The sequence below is a fragment of the Rutidosis leptorrhynchoides genome, chromosome 3 (genome assembly GCF_046630445.1).
Source record: "Rutidosis leptorrhynchoides isolate AG116_Rl617_1_P2 chromosome 3, CSIRO_AGI_Rlap_v1, whole genome shotgun sequence".
In the NCBI taxonomy this organism is placed as follows: domain Eukaryota; kingdom Viridiplantae; phylum Streptophyta; class Magnoliopsida; order Asterales; family Asteraceae; genus Rutidosis; species Rutidosis leptorrhynchoides.
The window spans coordinates 635,850,082-635,873,822 of record NC_092335.1 but is presented as its reverse complement, the minus strand read 5'-3'; positions in this window follow the sequence as shown (position 1 = coordinate 635,873,822).

Genomic DNA, 23,741 nt, shown 5'->3' with positions numbered 1-23,741 from the left:
CTATGAACTCACCAACCTTTGTGTTGACACTTGTTAGCATGTTTATTCTCAGGTTCCCTAGAAGTCTTCCGCTGTTTGCTATTATGATATACAAGCTATGTGCATGGAGTCTTACATGGCATATTTTTCAAGAAAACGTTGCATTCACCAATTCATCACCATGTACCTTATTTTGACTGCATTGTCAACGAAAGTACTATTGTAAACTATTATATACGGTGATTGTCTATATGTAGAAATCATCAGATGTCGAAAACCTTTGATTTAAATATACATTTATGGTGTGCCTTTTCAAAAGAATGCAATGTTTACAAAACGTATCATATAGAGGTCAAATACCTCGCAATGAAATCAATGAATGACGTGTTCATCCATATGGATTTGGAGCGATCGTCACAGTCCCACTTTTAAAATCTAATATTTTTGGGATGAGAATACATGCAGGTTTTATAAATGATTTACAAAATAGACACAAGTACGTGAAACTACATTCTATGGTTGAATTATCGAAATCGAATATGCCCCTTTTTATTAAGTCTGGTAATCTAAGAATTAGGGAACAGACACCCTAATTGACGTGAATCCTAAAGATAGATCTATTGGGCCTAACAAACCCCATCCAAAGTACCGGATGCTTTAGTACTTCGAAATTTATATCATATCCGAAGGGTGTCCCGGAATGATGGGGATATTCTTATATATGCATCTTGTTAATGTCGGTTACCAGGTGTTCACCATATGAATGATTTTTATCTCTATGTATGAGATATGTATTGAAATATAAAATCTTGTGGTCTATTGTTACGATTTGATATATATAGGTTAAACCTATAACTCACCAACATTTTTGTTGACGTTTTAAGCATGTTTATTCTCAGGTGATTATTAAGAGCTTCCGCTGTCGCATACTTAAATAAGGACGAGATTTGGAGTCCATGCTTGTATGATATTGTGTAAAAACTGCATTCAAGAAACTTATTTTGTTGTAACATATTTGTATTGTAAACCATTATGTAATGGTCGTGTGTAAACAGGATATTTTAGATTATCATTATTTGATAATCTACGTAAAGCTTTTTAAACCTTTATTGATGAAATAAAGGTTATGGTTTGTTTTAAAATGAATGCAGTCTTTGAAAAACGTCTCATATAGAGGTCAAAACCTCGCAACGAAATCAATTAATATGGAACGTTTTTAATCAATAAGAACGGGACATTTCAGTTGGTATCCGAGCGTTGGTCTTAGAGAACCAGAATTTTGCATTAGTGTGTCTTATCTAGTTTGTTAGGATGCATTAGTGAGTCTGATTCCGATGAATCGGATTCCGAAGAGAATTCCGATGATGTTATAGAAATTACCCCAACTGAATTTAAAAAGGCAAAAGAAAATAATAAGGGAAAGGGCATAAAAATAGAGAAATCTAATTCCAACCCCGATGAACTTTATATGTATCGTCAACCCCCGAAGTCCTTAAGTTGTAACAATGACCCGGAAACCTCTAAACCACCAGGTTTTTCTAAACCAATGTGGATAACGACGGCTCGTATTAGGGGAACATCATATATCCCTAGAAACTTAGAAAAACGAACCAAAACCGAAGAAGAAGAAACAAGCGAGTCGGAATAAGATAGTTGTATTCGTGTGGTGTAATATAAGTAATATAGTGTGCTTATGCTTTATGATATATGTAAAAATTGCTTGTATTAATAAGTATTTTTTTTTATGAATCTAACTCTTGTCTATTTTACAGTATAAAAACACAAAATGGATAGACAACCCAATATTTTAAGAGACCTACCCGGAGACATGATTGATGAAATCTTGTCTAGAGTTGGTCAGAATTCTTCGGCACAACTATTTAAGGCGAGATCAGTTTGTAAGACATTCGAAGAACGTTCCAAGAATGCCTTGGTTTATAAAAGGCTTTCGTTCGAAAGATGGGGGATATCACATTGGGAAATCCATAAGTTACGATGTGTTTACTTTGACACATATATTGCGGGGAACCCAAATGCTATTTTACGCAATGGGTTAAGAAATTATTTTGACTCAATATATCCGAATATTGGACTTCGTGATTTAGAAAAAGCGGCTAACATGCAACATAAAGAAGCATGTTATGCTTACGGATTAGTAATGTTCGCTTCTCACCAAAGTGAGAACAAGAACATCGGGCTACAACTATTAAACAAAACGTTCCCACAAGTGACGGAGTCGGTAATTGGGGTAAGAAATGAGGTTTTTAGATTGTTACGGGACTGTTGGACATTACGTAACCCTCGTCCCTTTGACGACGTTACAACACGCTGTCTTATCAACGGCCATAACGGTTATGTTCCACAAGACCAAGGATGGGAAGTAATCCTAGTAAAACCAGAATGCATGACTTGTTTATGGACGTATGAATTACGTGTCTTTAGTGCCTTTGCTGAACAACTTGTGTACTAGCTAGAATTATCTTCACAACCATCTTGTATCAAATTTATTGTGTGCTATATTTCATGCTATATGTAAAATAAGCGGTATTGTAAGTTTGTAAAATATTGTGTAAAAGTTTGAACGCGAAATATTATTATAATCAGTTTTTCATATAGAATTGTAGTAGTTGAATTGTATATTAGCTACTAAGTATGAACTTAACGGGTAGGTACTACCCGAATTTAAACTTATAAAATGCTAATATGAAGAAAAAGCTTTTATAAATGAGTTCATATTATGCTACGAAATACTATTAACTACTCTTAATATTCTGTATGATTAACTTGTTCCATTTGACTATTTTGAAGGAAATGGCACCGACTACTCGACACACTGTGAATATGAATGAAGAGGAATTCCGTACTTTTCTAGCTTCAAACATAGCCGCAGTACAGGCTGCGCTACATACCAACAATAACCTTGGATCTAGCAGTACAGGAAATCGTGTAGGATGCACCTACAAAGTATTCACTGCCTGCAAACCTTTGGAATTTGATGGAACCGAAGGACCGATCGGATTGAAACGGTGGACCGAGAAGGTCAAATCGGTGTTTGCCATAAGTAAGTGTACTGAATAGGACAAAGTGAAGTACGCTACGCATACCTTCACAGGTTCTGCGTTAACATGGTGGAATACCTATCTAGAGCAAGTGGGACAAGACGATGCGTACGCACTACCATGGTCAGCATTCAAGCACTTGATGAACGAGAAGTACCGTCCCAGAACCGAGGTCAATAAGCTCAAGACAGAACTTAGAGGGTTACGAACCCAAGGATTTGATATTACCACGTACGAAAGACGATTCACAGAATTGTGCCTATTGTGTCCGGGAGCATTCGAAGATGAGGAAGAGAAGATCGACGCGTTTGTGAAAGGATTACCGGAAAGAATCCAAGAAGATATAAGTTCACACGAGCCCGCCTCCATACAACAGGCATGTAGAATGGCTCACAAACTAGTGAACCAGATTGAAGAAAGAATTAAAGAACAGACTGCTGAAGAGGCCAATGTGAAGCAAGTCAAAAGAAAGTGGGAGGAAAACGGTGATAAGTATCACCAATACAACAACAACAGCAATTACAACAATAATCGCAACAATTATCCCAACAATCGCAACATCAATCGCAACTACAACAAACGGCCCAACAACAACAACAACAACAACAGCAACTACAACAATCATCCCAACAACAATAATAACCGCAACAACAAAAACAATCAGAAGCAGCTATGCCAAAGGTGTGAAAAGTATCACTCGGGGTTCTGCACCAAATTTTGCAACAAGTGTAAAAGAAATGGTCATAGCGCGGCGAAGTGTGAGGTCTACGGACCAGGGGTTAATAGAACGAAAGGAACAAATGGTGTCGGAACGAGTAATGGCGGAGCAAGTAGTGTCGGAGCAAGTTATGCCAATGTAGTTTGTTATAAATGTGGAAAACCGGGCCACATTATTAGAAATTGCCCGAACCAGGAGAACATGAATGGACAAGGCCGCGGAAGAGTTTTCAATATTAATGCGGCAGAGTCACAGGAAGACCCGGAGCTTGTTACGGGTACGTTTCTTATTGACAATAAATCTGCTTACGTTTTATTTGATTCGGGTGCGGATAGAAGCTATACGAGTAGAGATTTTTGTGCTAAATTAAGTTGTCAATTGACGCCTTTGGATAGTAAATTTTTACTCGAATTAGCAAATGGTAAATTAATTTCAGCAGATAATATATGTCGGAATCGAGAAATTAAACTGGTTAGCGAAACATTTAAGATTGATTTGATACCAGTAGAGTTAGGGAGTTTTGATGTGATAATCGGTATGGACTGGTTGAAAGAAGTGAAAGTAGAGATCGTTTGTTACAAAAATGCAATTCGCATTATACGAGAAAAAGGAAAACCCTTAATGGTGTACGGAGAAAAGGGCAACACGAAGCTACATCTTATTAGTAATTTGAAGGCACAAAAACTAATAAGAAAAGGTTGCTATGCTGTTCTAGCACACGTCGAAAAAGTACAAACTGAAGAAAAGAGCATCAATGATGTTCCCATTGCAAAAGAATTTCCCGATGTATTTCTGAAAGAATTACCGGGATTACCCCCACATCGATCCGTTGAATTTCAAATAGATCTTGTACCAGGAGCTGCACCAATAGCTCGTGCTCCTTACAGACTCGTAACCAGCGAGATGAAAGAACTGCAAAGCCAATTACAAGAACTTTTAGAGCGTGGTTTCATTCGACCAAGCACATCACCGTGGGGAGCTCCTGTTTTGTTTGTCAAGAAGAAAGATGGTACATTCAGGTTGTGTATCGACTACCGAGAGTTGAACAAACTTACCATCAAGAACCGCTACCCACTACCGAGAATCGACGACTTATTTGATCAACTACAAGGCTCGTCTGTTTATTCAAAGATTGACTTACATTCCGGGTATCATCAAATGCGGGTGAAAGAAGATGATATTCCAAAGACTGCTTTCAGAACATGTTACGGTCATTACGAGTTTATGGTCATGCCGTTTGGTTTAACTAATGCACCAGCTGTGTTCATGGACCTTATGAACCGAGTGTGTGGACCATACCTTGACAAGTTTGTCATTGTTTTCATTGATGACATACTTATTTACTCAAAGAATGACCAAGAACACGGTGAATATTTGAGAAAGGTGTTAGAAGTATTGAGGAAGGAAGAATTGTACGCTAAGTTTTCAAAGTGTGCATTTTGGTTGGAAGAAGTTCAATTCCTCGGTCACATAGTGAACAAAGAAGGTATTAAGGTGGATCCGGCAAAGATAGAAACTGTTGAAAAGTGGGAAACCCCGAAAACTCCGAAACACATACGCCAGTTTTTAGGACTAGCTGGTTACTACAGAAGGTTCATCCAAGACTTTTCCAGAATAGCAAAACCCTTGACTGCATTAACGCATAAAGGGAAGAAATTTGAATGGAATGATGAACAAGAGAAAGCGTTTCAGTTATTGAAGAAAAAGCTAACTACGGCACCTATATTGTCATTGCCTGAAGGGAATGATGATTTTGTGATTTATTGTGATGCATCAAAGCAAGGTCTCGGTTGTGTATTAATGCAACGAACGAAGGTGATTGCTTATGCGTCTAGACAATTGAAGATTCACGAACAAAATTATACGACGCATGATTTGGAATTAGGCGCGATTGTTTTTGCATTAAAGACTTGGAGGCACTACTTATATGGGGTCAAAAGTATTATATATACCGACCACAAAAGTCTTCAACACATATTTAATCAGAAACAACTGAATATGAGGCAGCGTAGGTGGATTGAATTATTGAATGATTACGACTTTGAGATTCGTTACCACCCGGGGAAGGCAAATGTGGTAGCCGATGCCTTGAGCAGGAAGGACAGAGAACCCATTCGAGTAAAATCTATGAATATAATGATTCATAATAACATTACTACTCAAATAAAGGAGGCGCAACAAGGAGTTTTAAAAGAGGGAAATTTAAAGGATGAAATACCCAAAGGATCGGAGAAGCATCTTAATATTCGGGAAGACGGAACCCGGTATAGGGCTGAAAGGATTTGGGTACCAAAATTTGGAGATATGAGAGAAATGGTACTTAGAGAAGCTCATAAAACCAGATACTCAATACATCCTGGAACGGGGAAGATGTACAAGGATCTCAAGAAACATTTTTGGTGGCCGGGTATGAAAGCCGATGTTGCTAAATACGTAGGAGAATGTTTGACGTGTTCTAAGGTCAAAGCTGAGCATCAGAAACCATCAGGTCTACTTCAATAACCCGAAATCCCGGAATGGAAATGGGAAAACATTACCATGGATTTCATCACTAAATTGCCAAGGACTGCAAGTGGTTTTGATACTATTTGGGTAATAGTTGATCGTCTCACCAAATCAGCACACTTCCTACCAATAAGAGAAGATGACAAGATGGAGAAGTTAGCACGACTGTATTTGAAGGAAGTCGTCTCCAGACATGGAATACCAATCTCTATTATCTCTGATAGGGATGGCAGATTTATTTCAAGATTCTGGCAGACATTATAGTAAGCATTAGGAACTCGTCTAGACATGAGTACTGCCTATCATCCACAAACTGATGGGCAGAGTGAAAGGACGATACAAACGCTTGAAGACATGCTACGAGCATGTGTTATTGATTTCGGAAACAGTTGGGATCGACATCTACCGTTAGCAGAATTTTCCTACAACAACAGCTACCATTCAAGCATTGAGATGGCACCGTTTGAAGCACTTTATGGTAGAAAGTGCAGGTCTCCGATTTGTTGGAGTGAAGTGGGGGATAGACAGATTACGGGTCCGGAGATTATACAAGAAACTACCGAGAAGATCATCCAAATTCAACAACGGTTGAAAACCGCCCAAAGTCGACAAAAGAGCTACGCTGACATTAAAAGAAAAGATATAGAATTTGAAATTGGAGAGATGGTCATGCTTAAATTTGCACCTTGGAAAGGCGTTGTTCGATTTGGTAAACGAGGGAAATTAAATCCAAGGTATATTGGACCATTCAAGATTATTGATCGTGTCGGACCAGTAGCTTACCGACTTGAGTTACCTCAACAACTCGCGGCTGTACATAACACTTTCCACGTCTCGAATTTGAAGAAATGTTTTGCTAAAGAAGATCTCACTATTCCGTTAGATGAAATCCAAATCAACGAAAAACTTCAATTCATCGAAGAACCCGTCGAAATAATGGATAGTGAGGTTAAAAGACTTAAGAAAAACAAGATACCAATTGTTAAGGTTCGATGGAATGCTCGTAGAGGACCCGAGTTCACCTAGGAGCGTGAAGATCAGATAAAGAAGAAATACCCGCATCTATTTCCAGAAGATTTGTCAACACCTTCAACAGCTTAAAATTTCGGGACGAAATTTATTTAACGGGTAGGTACTGTAGTGACCCGAACTTTTCCATGTTTATATATATTAATTGAGATTGATATTTACATGATTAAATGTTTCCAACATGTTAAGCAATCAAACTTGTTAAGACTTGATTAATTGAAATAGGTTTCATATAGACAATTGACCACCCAAGTTGACCGGTGATTCATGAACGTTAAAACTTGTAAAAACTATACGATGACATATATATGGTTATATATATAGTTAACATGATTTTATTATAAGTATGTATCTCATTAGGTATTTTAACAATGAGTTATATACATTAAAATGAGACTATTAATTTAAGAAACTCGAAAACGATATATATAACGATTATCGTTATAACAACGTCTTACTAGGTACATATGAATCATATTAAGATATTGATACACTTGGTTAATTATGTTAAATGATAAGTAAATATATTATTAAGTGTATTAACAATGAAATACATATGTAAAAATAAGACTACTAACTTAATGATTTCGAAACGAGACATATATGTAACGATTATCGTTGTAACGACATTTAACTGTATATATATCATACTAAGATATATTATATATCATAATATCATGATAATATAACAATTTAACATCTCATTTGTTATAATAAACAATGGGTTAACAACATTCAACAAGATCGTTAACCTAAAGGTTTCAAAACAACATTTACATGTAACGACTAACGATGACTTAACGACTCAGTTAAAATGTATATACATGTAGTGTTTTAATATGTATTCATACACTTTTGAAAGACTTCAAGACACTTATCAAAATGCTTCTACTTAACAAAAATGCTTACAATTACATCCTCGTTCATTTTCATCAACAATTCTACTCGTATGCACCCGTATTCGTACTCGTACAATACACAGCTTTTAGATGTATGTACTATTGGTATATACACTCAATGATCAGCTCTTAGCAGCCCATGTGAGTCACCTAACACATGTGGGAACCATCATTTGGCAACTAGCATGAAATATCTCATAAAATTACAAAAATATGAGTAATCATTCATGACTTATTTACATGAAAACAAAATTACATATCCTTTATATCTAATCCATACACCAACGACCAAAAACACCTACAAACACTTTCATTCTTCAATTTTATTCATCTAATTGATCTCTCTCAAGTTCTATCTTCAAGTTCTAAGTGTTCTTCATAAATTCTAAAAGTTCTAGTTTCATAAAATCAAGAATACTTCCAATATTGCAAGTTTACTTCCAAGTTTTCTAAATCCATTCCAAGTAATCATCCAAGATCAAGAAACCTTTGTTACTTACAGTAGGTTATCTTTCTAATACAAGGTAATAATCATATTCAAACTTTAATTCAATTTCTATAACTATAACAATCTTATTTCGAGTGGAAATCTTACTTGAAATTGTTTTCGTGTCATGATTCTGCTTCAAGAACTTTCAAGCCATCCAAGGATCCTTTGAAGCTAGATCTATTTTTCTCATTTCCAGTAGGTTTATCCAAGGAACTTGAGGTAGTAATGATGTTCATAACATCATTCGATTCATACATATAAAGCTATCTTATTCGAAGGTTTAAACTTGTAATCACTAGAACATAGTTTAGTTAATTCTAAACTTGTTCGCAAATAAAAGTTAATCCTTCTAACTTGACTTTTAAAATCAACTAAACACATGTTCTATATCTATATGATATGCTAACTTAATGATTTAAAACCTGGAAACACGAAAAACACCGTAAAATTGGATTTACGCCGTCGTAGTAACACCGAGGGCTGTTTTGGGTTAGTTAATTAAAAACTATGATAAACTTTGATTTAAAAGTTGTTATTCTGGGAAAATTATTTTTATTATGAACATGAAACTATATCCAAAAATTATGGTTAAACTCAAAGTGGAAGTATGTTTTCTAAAATGGTCATCTAGACGTCGTTCTTTCGACTGAAATGACTACCTTTACAAAAATAACTTGTAACTTATTTTTCCGACTATAAACCTATACTTTTTCTGTTTAGATTCATAAAATAGAGTTCAATATGAAACCATAGCAATTTGATTCACTCAAAACGGATTTAAAATGAAGAAGTTATGGGTAAAACAAGATTGGATAATTTTTCTCATTTTAGCTACGTGAAAATTGGTAACAAATCTATTCCAACCATAACTTAATCAACTTATTGTATATTATGTAATCTTGAGATACCATAGACACGTATACAATGTTTCGACCTATCATGTCGACACATCTATATATATTTCGGAACAACCATAGACACTCTATATGTGAATGTTGGAGTTAGCTATACAGGGTTGAGGTTGATTCCAAAATATATATAGTTTGAGTTGTGATCAATACTGAGATACGTATACACTGGGTCGTGGATTGATTCAAGATAATATTTATCGATTTATTTCTGTACATCTAACTGTGGACAAGTAGTTGTAGGTTACTAACGAGGACATCTGACTTAATAAACTTAAAACATCAAAATATATTAAAAGTGTTGTAAATATATTTTGAACATACTTTGATATATATGTATATATTGTTATAGGTTCGTGAATCAACCAGTGGCCAAGTCTTACTTCCCGACGAAGTAAAAATCTGTGAAAGTGAGTTATAGTCCCACTTTTAAAATCTAATATTTTTGGGATGAGAATACATGCAGGTTTTATAAATGATTTACAAAATAGACACAAGTACGTGAAACTACATTCTATGGTTGAATTATCGAAATCGAATATGCCCCTTTTTATTAAGTATGGTAATCTAAGAATTAGGGAACAGACACCCTAATTGACGCGAATCCTAAAGATAGATCTATTGGGCCTAACAAACCCCATCCAAAGTACCGGATGCTTTAGTACTTCGAAATTTATATCATATCCGAAGGGTGTCCCGGAATGATGGGGATATTCTTATATATGCATCTTGTTAATGTCGGTTACCAGGTGTTCACCATATGAATGATTTTTATCTCTATGTATGGGATATGTATTGAAATATGAAATCTTGTGGTCTATTGTTACGATTTGATATATATAGGTTAAACCTATAACTCACCAACATTTTTGTTGACGTTTTAAGCATGTTTATTCTCAGGTGATTATTAAGAGCTTCCGCTATCGCATACTTAAATAAGGACGAGATTTGGAGTCCATGCTTGTATGATATTGTGTAAAAACTGCATTCAAGAAACTTATTTTGTTGTAACATATTTGTATTGTAAACCATTATGTAATGGTCGTGTGTAAACAGGATATTTTAGATTATCATTATTTGATAATCTACGTAAAGTTTTTAAACCTTTATTGATGAAATAAAGGTTATGGTTTGTTTTAAAATGATTGCAGTCTTTGAAAAACGTCTCATATAGAGGTCAAAACCTCGCAACGAAATCAATTAATATGGAACGTTTTTAATCAATAAGAACGGGACATTTCAGTTGGTATCCGAGCGTTGGTCTTAGAGAACCAGAATTTTGCATTAGTGTGTGTTATCTAGTTTGTTAGGATGCATTAGTGAGTCTGGACTTTGACCGTGTTTACTTGAAAAATGATTGCTTAACAAATTTTGTTGGAAACTATATATTTTTAACATGTGAATATTATGTGATATATTAATCTCTTAACGCGTTTGATATTATGTGATAGATGTCTACCTCTAGAACAAGTCCCATTGACTCACCTAATAATAATGAAGAGTCAAATGTAAATTGGAATGATTCGTGGACTGATTCACAAGTTCCCGAAGAGGAACCGGAAGAAGAGTCGGAACCGGAAGAAGAATCGGAACCGGAAGAAGAATCGGAACCGGATGAAGAAATAGAACCGGTGGGGGAAATAATAAAACGGTTAAGTAAAAGAAAATCCTCAACCAACCGACCAAGGTTAATTATGGTCAATGGTGTTTCCGCCAAGGAAGCAAAATATTGGGAGGATTACCAATTCTCCGATGAATCGGATTCCGAAGAGAATTCCGATGATGTTATAGAAATTACCCCAACTGAATTTAAAAAGGCAAAAGAAAATAATAAGGGAAAGGGCATAAAAATAGAGAAATCTAATTCCAACCCCGATGAACTTTATATGTATCGTCAACCCCCGAAGTCCTTAAGTTGTAACAATGACCCGGGAACCTCTAAACCACTAGGTTTTTCTAAACCAATGTGGATAACGACGGCTCGTATTAGGGGAACATCATATATCCCTAGAAACTTGGCAAAACGAACCAAAATCGAAGAAGAAGAAACAAGCGAGTCGGAATAAGATAGTTGTATTCGTGTGGTGTAATACAAGTAATATAGTGTGCTTATGCTTTATGATATATGTAAAAATTGCTTGTATTAATAAGTATTTTTTTATGAATCTAACTCTTGTCTATTTTACAGTATAAAAACAAAAAATGGATAGACAACCCAATATTTTAAGAGACCTACCCAGAGACATGATTGATGAAATCTTGTCTAGAGTTGGTCAGAATTCTTCGGCACAACTATTTAAGGCGAGATCAGTTTGTAAGACATTCGAAGAACGTTCCAAGAATGCCTTGGTTTATAAAAGGCTTTCGTTCGAAAGATGGGGGATATCACATTGGGAAATCCATAAGTTACGATGTGTTTACTTTGACGCATATATTGCGGGGAACCCAAATGCTATTTTACGCAATGAGATAAGAAATTATTTTGACTCAATATATCCGAATATTGGACTTCGTGATTTAGAAAAAGCGGCTAACATGCAACATAAAGAAGCATGTTATGCTTACGGATTAGTAATGTTCGCTTCTCACCAAAGTGAGAACAAGAACATCGGGCTACAACTATTAAACAAAACGTTCCCACAAGTGACGGAGTCGGTAATTGGGGTAAGAAATGAGGTTTTTAGATTGTTACAGGACTGTTGGACATTACGTAACCCTCGTCCCTTTGACGACGTTACAACACGCTGTCTTATCAACGGCCATAACGGTTATGTTCCACAAGACCAAGGATGGGAAGTAATCCTAGTAAAACCAGAATGCATGACTTGTTTCTGGACGTATGAATTACGTGTCTTTAGTGCCTTTGCTGAACGACTTGTGTACTAGCTAGAATTATCTTCACAACCATCTTGTATCAAATTTATTGTGTGCTATATTTCATGCTATATGTAAAATAAGCGGTATTGTAAGTTTGTAAAATATTGTGTAAAAGTTTGAACGCGAAATATTATTATAATCAGTTTTTCATATAGAATTGTAGTAGTTGAATTGTATATTAGCTACTAAGTATGAACTTAACGGGTAGGTACTACCCGAATTTAAACTTATAAAACGCTAATATGAAGAAAAAGCTTTTATAAATGAGTTCATATTATGCTACGAAATACTATTAACTACTCTTAATATTCTGTATGATTAACTTGTTCCATTTGACTATTTTGAAGGAAATGGCACCGACTACTCGACACACTGTGAATATGAATGAAGAGGAATTCCGTACTTTTCTAGCTTCAAACATAGCCGCAGTACAGGCTGCGCTACATACCAACAATAACCTTGGATCTAGCAGTACAGGAAATCGTGTAGGATGCACCTACAAAGAATTCACTGCCTGCAAACCTTTGGAATTTGATGGAACCGAAGGACCGATCGGATTGAAACGGTGGACCGAGAAGGTCAAATCGGTGTTTGCCATAAGTAAGTGTACTGAATAGGACAAAGTGAAGTACGCTACGCATACCTTCACAGGTTCTGCGTTAACATGGTGGAATACCTATCTAGAGCAAGTGGGACAAGACGATGCGTACGCACTACCATGGTCAGCATTCAAGCACTTGATGAACGAGAAGTACCGTCCCAGAACCGAGGTCAATAAGCTCAAGACAGAACTTAGAGGGTTACGAACCCAAGGATTTGATATTACCACGTACGAAAGACGATTCACAGAATTGTGCCTATTGTGTCCGGGAGCATTCGAAGATGAGGAAGAGAAGATCGACGCGTTTGTGAAAGGATTACCGGAAAGAATCCAAGAAGATATAAGTTCACACGAGCCCGCCTCCATACAACAGGCATGTAGAATGGCTCACAAACTAGTGAACCAGATTGAAGAAAGAATTAAAGAACAGACTGCTGAAGAGGCCAATGTGAAGCAAGTCAAAAGAAAGTGGGAGGAAAACGGTGATAAGAATCACCAATACAACAACAACAGCAATTACAACAATAATCGCAACAATTATCCCAACAATCGCAACATCAATCGCAACTACAACAAACGGCCCAACAACAACAACAACAACAGCAACTACAACAATCATCCCAACAACAATAATAACCGCAACAACAACAACAATCAGAAGCAGCTATGCCAAAGGTGTGAAAAGTATCACTCGGGGTTCTGCACCAAATTTTGCAACAAGTGTAAAAGAAATGGTCATAGCGCGGCGAAGTGTGAGGTCTACGGACCAGGGGTTAATAGAACGAAAGGAACAAATGGTGTCGGAACGAGTAATGGCGGAGCAAGTAGTGTCGGAGCAAGTTATGCCAATGTAGTTTGTTATAAATGTGGAAAACCGGGCCACATTATTAGAAATTGCCCGAACCAGGAGAACATGAATGGACAAGGCCGCGGAAGAGTTTTCAATATTAATGCGGCAGAGGCACAGGAAGACCCGGAGCTTGTTACGGGTACGTTTCTTATTGACAATAAATCTGCTTACGTTTTATTTGATTTGGGTGCGGATAGAAGCTATATGAGTAGAGATTTTTGTGCTAAATTAAGTTGTCCATTGACGCCTTTGGATAGTAAATTTTTACTCGAATTAGCAAATGGTAAATTAATTTCAGCAGATAATATATGTCGGAATTGAGAAATTAAACTGGTTATCGAAACATTTATGATTGATTTGATACCAGTAGAGTTAGGGAGTTTTGATGTGATAATCGGTATGGACTGGTTGAAAGAAGTGAAAGCAGAGATCGTTTGTTACAAAAATGCAATTCGCATTATACGAGAAAAAGGAAAACCCTTAATGGTGTACGGAGAAAAGGGCAACACGAAGCTACATCCTATTAGTAATTTGAAGGCACAAAAACTAATAAGAAAAGGTTGCTATGATGTTCTAGCACACGTCGAAATAGTACAAACTGAAGAAAAGAGCATCAATGATGTTCCCATTGCAAAAGAATTTCCCGATGTATTTCCGAAAGAATTACCGGGATTACCCCCACATCGATCCGTTGAATTTCAAATAGATCTTGTACCAGGAGCTGCACCAATAGCTCGTGCTCCTTACAAACTCGTAACCAGCGAGATGAAAGAACTGCAAAGCCAATTACAAGAACTTTTAGAGTGTGGTTTCATTCGACCAAGCACATCACCGTGGGGAGCTCCTGTTTTGTTTGTCAAGAAGAAAGATGGTACATTCAGGTTGTGTATCGACTACCGAGAGTTGAACAAACTTACCATCAAGAACCACTACCCACTACCGAGAATCGACGACTTATTTGATCAACTACAAGGCTCGTCTGTTTATTCAAAGATTGACTTACGTTCCGGGTATCATCAAATGCGGGTGAAAGAAGATGATATTCCAAAGACTGCTTTCAGAACACGTTACGGTCATTAAGAGTTTATGGTCATGCCGTTTGGTTTAACTAATGCACCAGCTGTGTTCATGGACCTTATGAACCGAGTGTGTGGACCATACCTTGACAAGTTTGTCATTGTTTTCATTGATGACATACTTATTTACTCAAAGAATGACCAAGAACACGGTGAACATTTGAGAAAGGTGTTAGAAGTATTGAGGAAGGAAGAATTGTACGCTAAGTTTTCAAAGTGTGCATTTTGGTTGGAAGAAGTTCAATTCCTCGGTCACATAGTGAACAAAGAAGGTATTAAGGTGGATCCGGCAAAGATAGAAACTGTTGAAAAGTGGGAAACCCCGAAAACTCCGAAACACATACGCCAGTTTTTAGGACTAGCTGGTTACTACAGAAGGTTCATCCAAGACTTTTCCAGAATAGCAAAACCCTTGACTGCATTAACGCATAAAGGGAAGAAATTTGAATGGAATGATGAACAAGAGAAAGCGTTTCAGTTATTGAAGAAAAAGCTAACTACGGCACCTATATTGTCATTGCCTGAAGGGAATGATGATTTTGTGATTTATTGTGATGCATCAAAGCAAGGTCTCGGTTGTGTATTAATGCAACGAACGAAGGTGATTGCTTATGCGTCTAGACAATTGAAGATTCACGAACAAAATTATACGACGCATGATTTGGAATTAGGCGCGGTTGTTTTTGCATTAAAGACTTGGAGGCACTACTTATATGGGGTCAAAAGTATTATATATACCGACCACAAAAGTCTTCAACACATATTTAATCAGAAACAACTGAATATGAGGCAGCGTAGGTGGATTGAATTATTGAATGATTACGACTTTGAGATTCGTTACCACCCGGGAAAGGCAAATGTGGTAGCCGATGCCTTGAGCAGGAAGGACAGAGAACCCATTCGAGTAAAATCTATGAATATAATGATTCATAATAACATTACTACTCAAATAAAGGAGGCGCAACAAGGAGTTTTAAAAGAGGGAAATTTAAAGGATGAAATACCCAAAGGATCGGAGAAGCATCTTAATATTCTGGAAGACGGAACCCGGTATAGGGCTGAAAGGATTTGGGTACCAAAATTTGGAGATATGAGAGAAATGGTACTTAGAGAAGCTCATAAAACCAGATACTCAATACATCCTGGAACGGGGAAGATGTACAAGGATCTCAAGAAACATTTTTGGTGGCCGGGTATGAAAGCTGATCTTGCTAAATACGTAGGAGAATGTTTGACGTGTTCTAAGGTCAAAGCTGAGCATCAGAAACCATCAGGTCTACTTCAACAACCCAAAATCCCGGAATGGAAATGGGAAAACATTACCATGGATTTCATCACTAAATTGCCAAGGACTGCAAGTGGTTTTGATACTATTTGGGTAATAGTTGATCGTCTCACCAAATCAGTACACTTCCTACCAATAAGAGAAGATGACAAGATGGAGAAGTTAGCACGACTGTATTTGAAGGAAGTCGTCTCCAGACATGGAATACCAATCTCTATTATCTCTGATAGGGATGGCAGATTTATTTCAAGATTCTGGCAGACATTACAGCAAGCATTAGGAACTCGTCTAGACATGAGTACTGCCTATCATCCACAAACTGATGGGCAGAGCGAAAGGACGATACAAACGCTTGAAGACATGCTACGAGCATGTGTTATTGATTTCGGAAACAGTTGGGATCGATATCTACCGTTAGCAGAATTTTCCTACGACAACAGCTACCATTCAAGCATTGAGATGGCGCCGTTTGAAGCACTTTATGGTAGAAAGTGCAGGTATCCGATTTGTTGGAGTGAAGTGGGGGATAGACAGATTACGGGTCCGGAGATTATACAAGAAACTACCGAGAAGATCATCCAAATTCAACAACAGTTGAAAACCGCCCAAAGTCGACAAAAGAGCTACGCTGACATTAAAAGAAAAGATATAGAATTTGAAATTGGAGAGATGGTCATGCTTAAATTTGCACCTTGGAAAGGCGTTGTTCGATTTGGTAAACGAGGGAAATTAAATCCAAGGTATATTGGACCATTCAAGATTATTGATCGTGTCGGACCAGTAGCTTACCGACTTGAGTTACCTCAACAACTCGTGGCTGTACATAACACTTTCCACGTCTCGAATTTGAAGAAATGTTTTGCTAAAGAAGATCTCACTATTCCGTTAGATGAAATCCAAATCAACGAAAAACTTCAATTCATCGAAGAACCCGTCGAAATAATGGATCGTGAGGTTAAAAGACTTAAGCAAAACAAGATACCAATTGTTAAGGTTCAATGGAATGCTCGTAGAGGACCCGAGTTCACCTGGGAGCGTGAAGATCAGATAAAGAAGAAATACCCGCATCTATTTCCAGAAGATTCGTCAACACCTTCAACAGCTTAAAATTTCGGGACGAAATTTATTTAACGGGTAGGTACTGTAGTGACCCAAACTTTTCCATGTTTATATATATTAATTGAGATTGATATTTACATGATTAAATGTTTCCAACATGTTAAGCAATCAAACTTGTTAAGACTTGATTAATTGAAATAGGTTTCATATAGACAATTGACCACCCAAGTTGACCGGTGATTCATGAACGTTAAAACTTGTAAAAACTATACGATGACATATATATGGTTATATATATAGTTAACATGATTTTATTATAAGTATGTATCTCATTAGGTATTTTAACAATGAGTTATATACATTAAAATGAGACTATTAATTTAAGAAACTCGAAAACGATATATATAACGATTATCGTTATAAAAACATCTTACTAGGTACATATGAATCATATTAAGATATTGATACATTTGGTTAATTATGTTAAATCCAAAAGTTCTAGTTTCATAAAATCAAGAATACTTCCAATATTGCAAGTTTACTTCCAAGTTTTCTAAATCCATTCCAAGTAATCATCCAAGATCAAGAAACCTTTGTTACTTACATTAGGTTATCTTTCTAATACAAGGTAATAATCATATTCAAACTTTAATTCAATTTCTATAACTATAACAATCTTATTTCGAGTGGAAATCTTACTTGAAATTGTTTTCGTGTCATGATTCTGCTTCAAGAACTTTCAAGCCATCCAAGGATCCTTTGAAGCTAGATCTATTTTTCTCATTTCCAGTAGGTTTATCCAAGGAACTTGAGGTAGTAATGATGTTCATAACATCATTCGTTTCATACATATAAAGCTATCTTATTCGAAGGTTTAAACTTGTAATCACTAGAACATAGTTTAGTTAATTCTAAACTTGTTCGCAAATAAAAGTTAATCCTTCTAACTTGACTTTTAAAATCAACTAAACACATGTTCTATATCTATATGATATGCTAACTTAATGATTTAAAACCTGGAAACACGAAAAACACCGTAAAATCGGATTTACGCCGTCGTAGTAACACCGAGGGCTGTTTTGGGTTAGTTAATTAAAAACTATGATAAACTTTGATTTAAAAGTTGTTATTCTGGGAAAATGATTTTTATTATGAACATGAAACTATATCCAAAAATTATGGTTAAACTCAAAGTGGAAGTATGTTTTCTAAAATGGTCATCTAGACGTCGTTCTTTCGACTGAAATGACTACCTTTACAAAAATGACTTGTAACTTATTTTTCCGACTATAAACCTATACTTTTTCTGTTTAGATTCATAAAATAGAGTTCAATATGAAACCATAGCAATTTGATTCACTCAAAACGGATTTAAAATGAAGAAGTTATGGGTAAAACAAGATTGGATAATTTTTCTCATTTTAGCTACGTGAAAATTGGTAACAAATCTATTCCAACCATAACTTAATCAACTTGTATTGTATATTATGTAATCTTGAGATACCATAGACACGTATACAATGTTTTGACCTATCATGTCGACACATCTATATATATTTCGGAACAACCATAGACACTCTATATGTGAATGTTGGAGTTAGCTATATAGGGTTGAGGTTGATTCTAAAATATATATAGTTTGAGTTGTGATCAATAATGAGATACGTATACACTGGGTCGTGGATTGATTCAAGATAATATTTATCGATTTATTTCTGTACATCTAACTGTGGACAAGTAGTTGTAGGTTACTAACGAGGACAGCTGACTTAATAAACTTAAAACATCAAAATATATTAAAAGTGTTGTAAATATATTTTGAACATACTTTGATATATATGTATATATTGTTATAGGTTCGTGAATTAACCAGTGGCCAAGTCTTACTTCCCGACGAAGTAAAAATCTGTGAAAGTGAGTTATAGTCCCACTTTTAAAATCTAATATTTTTGGGATGAGAATACATGCAGGTTTTATAAATTATTTACAAAATAGACACAAGTACGTGAAACTACATTCTATGGTTGAATTATCGAAATCGAATATGCCCCTTTTATTAAGTCTGGTAATCTAAGAATTAGGGAACAGACACCCTAATTGACGCGAATCCTAAAGATAGATCTATTGGGCCTAACAAACCCCATCCAAAGTACCGGATGCTTTAGTACTTCGAAATTTATATCATATCCGAAGGGTGTCCCGGAATGATGGAGATATTCTTATATATGCATCTTGTTAATGTCGGTTACCAGGTGTTCACCATATGAATGATTTTTATCTCTATGTATGGGATATGTATTGAAATATGAAATCTCGTGGTCTATTGTTACGATTTGATATATATAGGTTAAACCTATAACTCACCAACATTTTTGTTGACGTTTTAAGCATGTTTATTCTCAGGTGATTATTAAGAGCTTCCGCTGTCGCATACTTAAATAAGGACGAGATTTGGAGTCCATGCTTGTATGATATTGTGTAAAAACTGCATTCAAGAAACTTATTTTGTTGTAACATATTTGTATTGTAAACCATTATGTAATGGTCGTGTGTAAACAGGATATTTTAGATTATCATTATTTGATAATCTACGTAAAGCTTTTTAAACCTTTATTGATGAAATAAAGGTTATGGTTTGTTTTAAAATGAATACAGTCTTTGAAAAACGTCTCATATAGAGGTCAAAACCTCGCAACGAAATCAATTAATATGGAACGTTTTTAATCAATAAGAACGGGACATTTCAGTATTAAGGCCCAAAAACAAGAAAGATTTGAACTTTTTCGGCAAAATACCCACTTTGTCGGTTAAAATTGAAGAACAAGTAATTACGAAGACAGTTCAAAAAGAATCAAGAGAATCGGAGCTAAAACGAAGATTCTAGAGCAAAAACGATGAAAGACAAGAAATCAAGTTACGATCCAGAAAAATCAGGCTGACCAGGCCAGCAAACGACCTGCCATACGGCTTGCCAAAAGGCCTACCAGTATGGCAAACGGCCTACAAAACAGTCAGATCAAACGGGCTCGATAAACGGCTTGCCTTAGCAAACGGCCTGCCAAACGGCCTGCCAGCCGTTTGTAGGCAAAAATCTTTCTTATTTAAAAGGTCTTTGTCATTCATTCCAACACACACTTTGTGATGCCCCGTACAAAACCATCGTGTATGAATCATCAACAACATGATCATTACAAGGTCAAACACTATATGCTATTTCAAAATACGTTTGCATTCAAGATAAAAGGTGACGTCATAACTAACGTCGAATGTTTTACATCAAAAGTATGCTTCAATGAACAGAAGCAAACATAATAGTACGTGACCCTTAGGTCGTTACAAATCATAGTTTCAAATGTATTAAAGTTTGAATGCAAGATAAAGTAGTTCATGCGGTGATAACACTAGAGCAGCGGGTGTCTACGGCAAGACTAGTACACAGCGGAAGCAACCTTAAGCACCTGAGAAAAACATGCTTAAAAATGTCAACACAAAGGTTGGTGAGCTATAGTTTAAGTATAAAAGTATGTAAGGTAGGCCACGAGATTTCAGTGCTACAAAGAGCGTTTCAAAACAGTATGATAAAGTATATGTTAACCGTGGGCACTTGGTAACTAACTTAATGTTTATACCCCCTGAAAGTACACTTGGCAAGTGCGTATGTTTACGAAGTATTAAACACCCGTTAAATGCTAGTGCTACTAGCCCGAGTGGGGATGTCAAACCCTATGGATCCATATCTAAGATTCGCGTTCACCGGTTCAAAAACCAATGACTAAACGTTACCGAGCTAAAGGGAATGTTTATGCCGTTGTATAACCCACACATATATAAGTTTAAGTACTCGTGCCTAGTATGTAAAACGTAAAATGCACATGTAATCTCATTTCCCAAAATAGTTAAAGTAAAAAGGGAGTGCTATAACTCACAATGATAAAGTAGCGGTAAAGTAAGACTCGGGAAATAAGCAAGTGTGTAGGTCCGGAAAGTCCTCAACCTAAGTAAAATAGTACTAAGTCAGTAAATCGTCCCAATAGGTTTAAATGTATGTAAATAAAGTCTTAAAGGTCATCATCATTCATCATCAAACAAAAGGTGTAAAGTAAGTTTCGTTCATGAAAAGAGTTTAAAACAAAGGCTGAGTTCGGTCAGTCACCACGGCCTCTATACCTACTGAAATAAGGTAAGACCAGTGGCCATGTCTCCGTATATGAGTCCTTTAGTTGTGGTAAAAATTACAGAAGTAAACTCATCTTCGTTTGACCGTGGCGACGGTCTAAGTGCGACTAGGTCAGAATTTTCAGCACAACGTTAAAAGGACATAGTGACGATCGGAGGGCCATAAATCCTAAACCGTAACTCGGATTAAGACGAGTGTACATCCCAACTCGTAATACAAATGATCACACGGAAATATCAATTAAATTTTTTTTTTGCTGGAACAGCATATGGCGCGGCGCGCCATATGGCCGCGCGACGCGCCAAAGTGGCCTGTCCAAAAAGTCATGAAATGCGAAAATGTTTGATCACTTCCCGACGTATTTAGACAAAACGATTTTAACCATACATTAATGTATGTAGAACTAACACGTTCCATTAATAAAATTAGTTTTACGAAGACCGGGCCCACATCGGCCGTTTTACGACTTTCGTACGAAAATACAAGTTTTCAACCACATGATTTGTAATACAAAATAAAGGCCGAGCATGGCGATTGGGGATACGCTACCCAATCCTAATCAATCCAAAAGCAAGCCTTCTAAAGCAACTACGCAAGTCCACTAGTCCCCGCTTACCCGAGCCTCCGCATCCATGCAATCTATATAAAAAAGTCAACAACGAGAGGGTAAGCTAACGCTTAGTGAATGATAACATACTACATGCATATATATGTATAAAATGGACACGCCACACAAATATCAAATACCGCATACCGAAGCATCCAAGCATAAAGGCAAGCTAGTCTAAGCATACCGTAACATCACTAAGCAACAAGCTAACAATAAATAAAGTGAGTTCACCAACGACGATGTGAACAACGCCAATAAGCCACACCCGGAGGGTTAGCTACATCACAACAATTCATTAATATAAATGACATTATACGTATACAATATATATATATATATATATATATATATATATATATATATATATATATATATATATATATATATATATATATATATATATATATATATATATATATATATATATATATATATATATATATATATATATATATAAATATCTCGAATAGCATAATTGCTTACGCTTACATCACAATAACCATGGTTAACCAAATCTTCGCAAGGGAATGACTTCGCGAAATAAGTCATCGATGTTCATAACATTCTTTAGTATACTTAACACCTCGTATCACTAAACCCTAGGGTGGCACCTTAACACCTCGGTACTTCACCCCGAGTGGCATCTTAACACCTCGATGCTTCACTCATTATTTTACGGAGTGGTGTCTTAACACCTCGACACTACACCCCTAGGTGGCATCTTAACACCTCGATGCTTCACCCCGAGTGGCATCTTAACACCTCGATGCTTCACCCGTCAATTACTTAGAGTGGCATCTTAACACCTCGATGCTTCACTCCGAGTGGCGTCTTAACACCTCGACACTTCACTCGTCACGTGAAACGTGGTGTCTTAACACCTCGACACTACACATTTCACGCTACCACAAATAGATATATTATATACCTACACATATAATTATTCCAGTCACTATATTAACCCTTCGTCATTGGGGTTATATAGGTCCACATCACACGCCCATGTGATAACGTACACACAAAGTGTGAACCTCGCCAAAGTGGTCAACCAAAATGCACAAAAGTGCCAATTGGACCTATACACAAGTCCAACAATTCCACCTATACGAGAAGCGAGCTCTACAAGCGAGAACCCCTTCACCCGACCCGCACCCATCCTACACATACATATGCATATAGGATATTAACACTCACCTTGTCGCCTTGAAGAATGCTACCGAATAATCCGCAATCGCCGATGGAATGTACCTAATCCATTTATCACATAGCAAGTAACACAATTAGGGTGGATATACAAATCAACCCAAATTGACAACTAGTGCAATTTCGACCCAAATGCACTTCCAAGCACAAACCGCGCCCAAACTAACCAATAGTCACTAACACAAGTGAGAATGGTCCTAATATGCCAATCAAACCCAATCATAGGTGTTAAACACCTATCTTGCCCAAAATGACACTTAAACCCTAATTTGACCCATAAGAAGTCAATATCACGCCATTAGCAAGTTTTGACACCAAAACATATTTAACTCGGTTCTATGCTTCAACTTAATCCATTTTAAGTTTATAAACCTTATTAAATCGACAATTGGGTTATAATCATCACCAAACCCTAA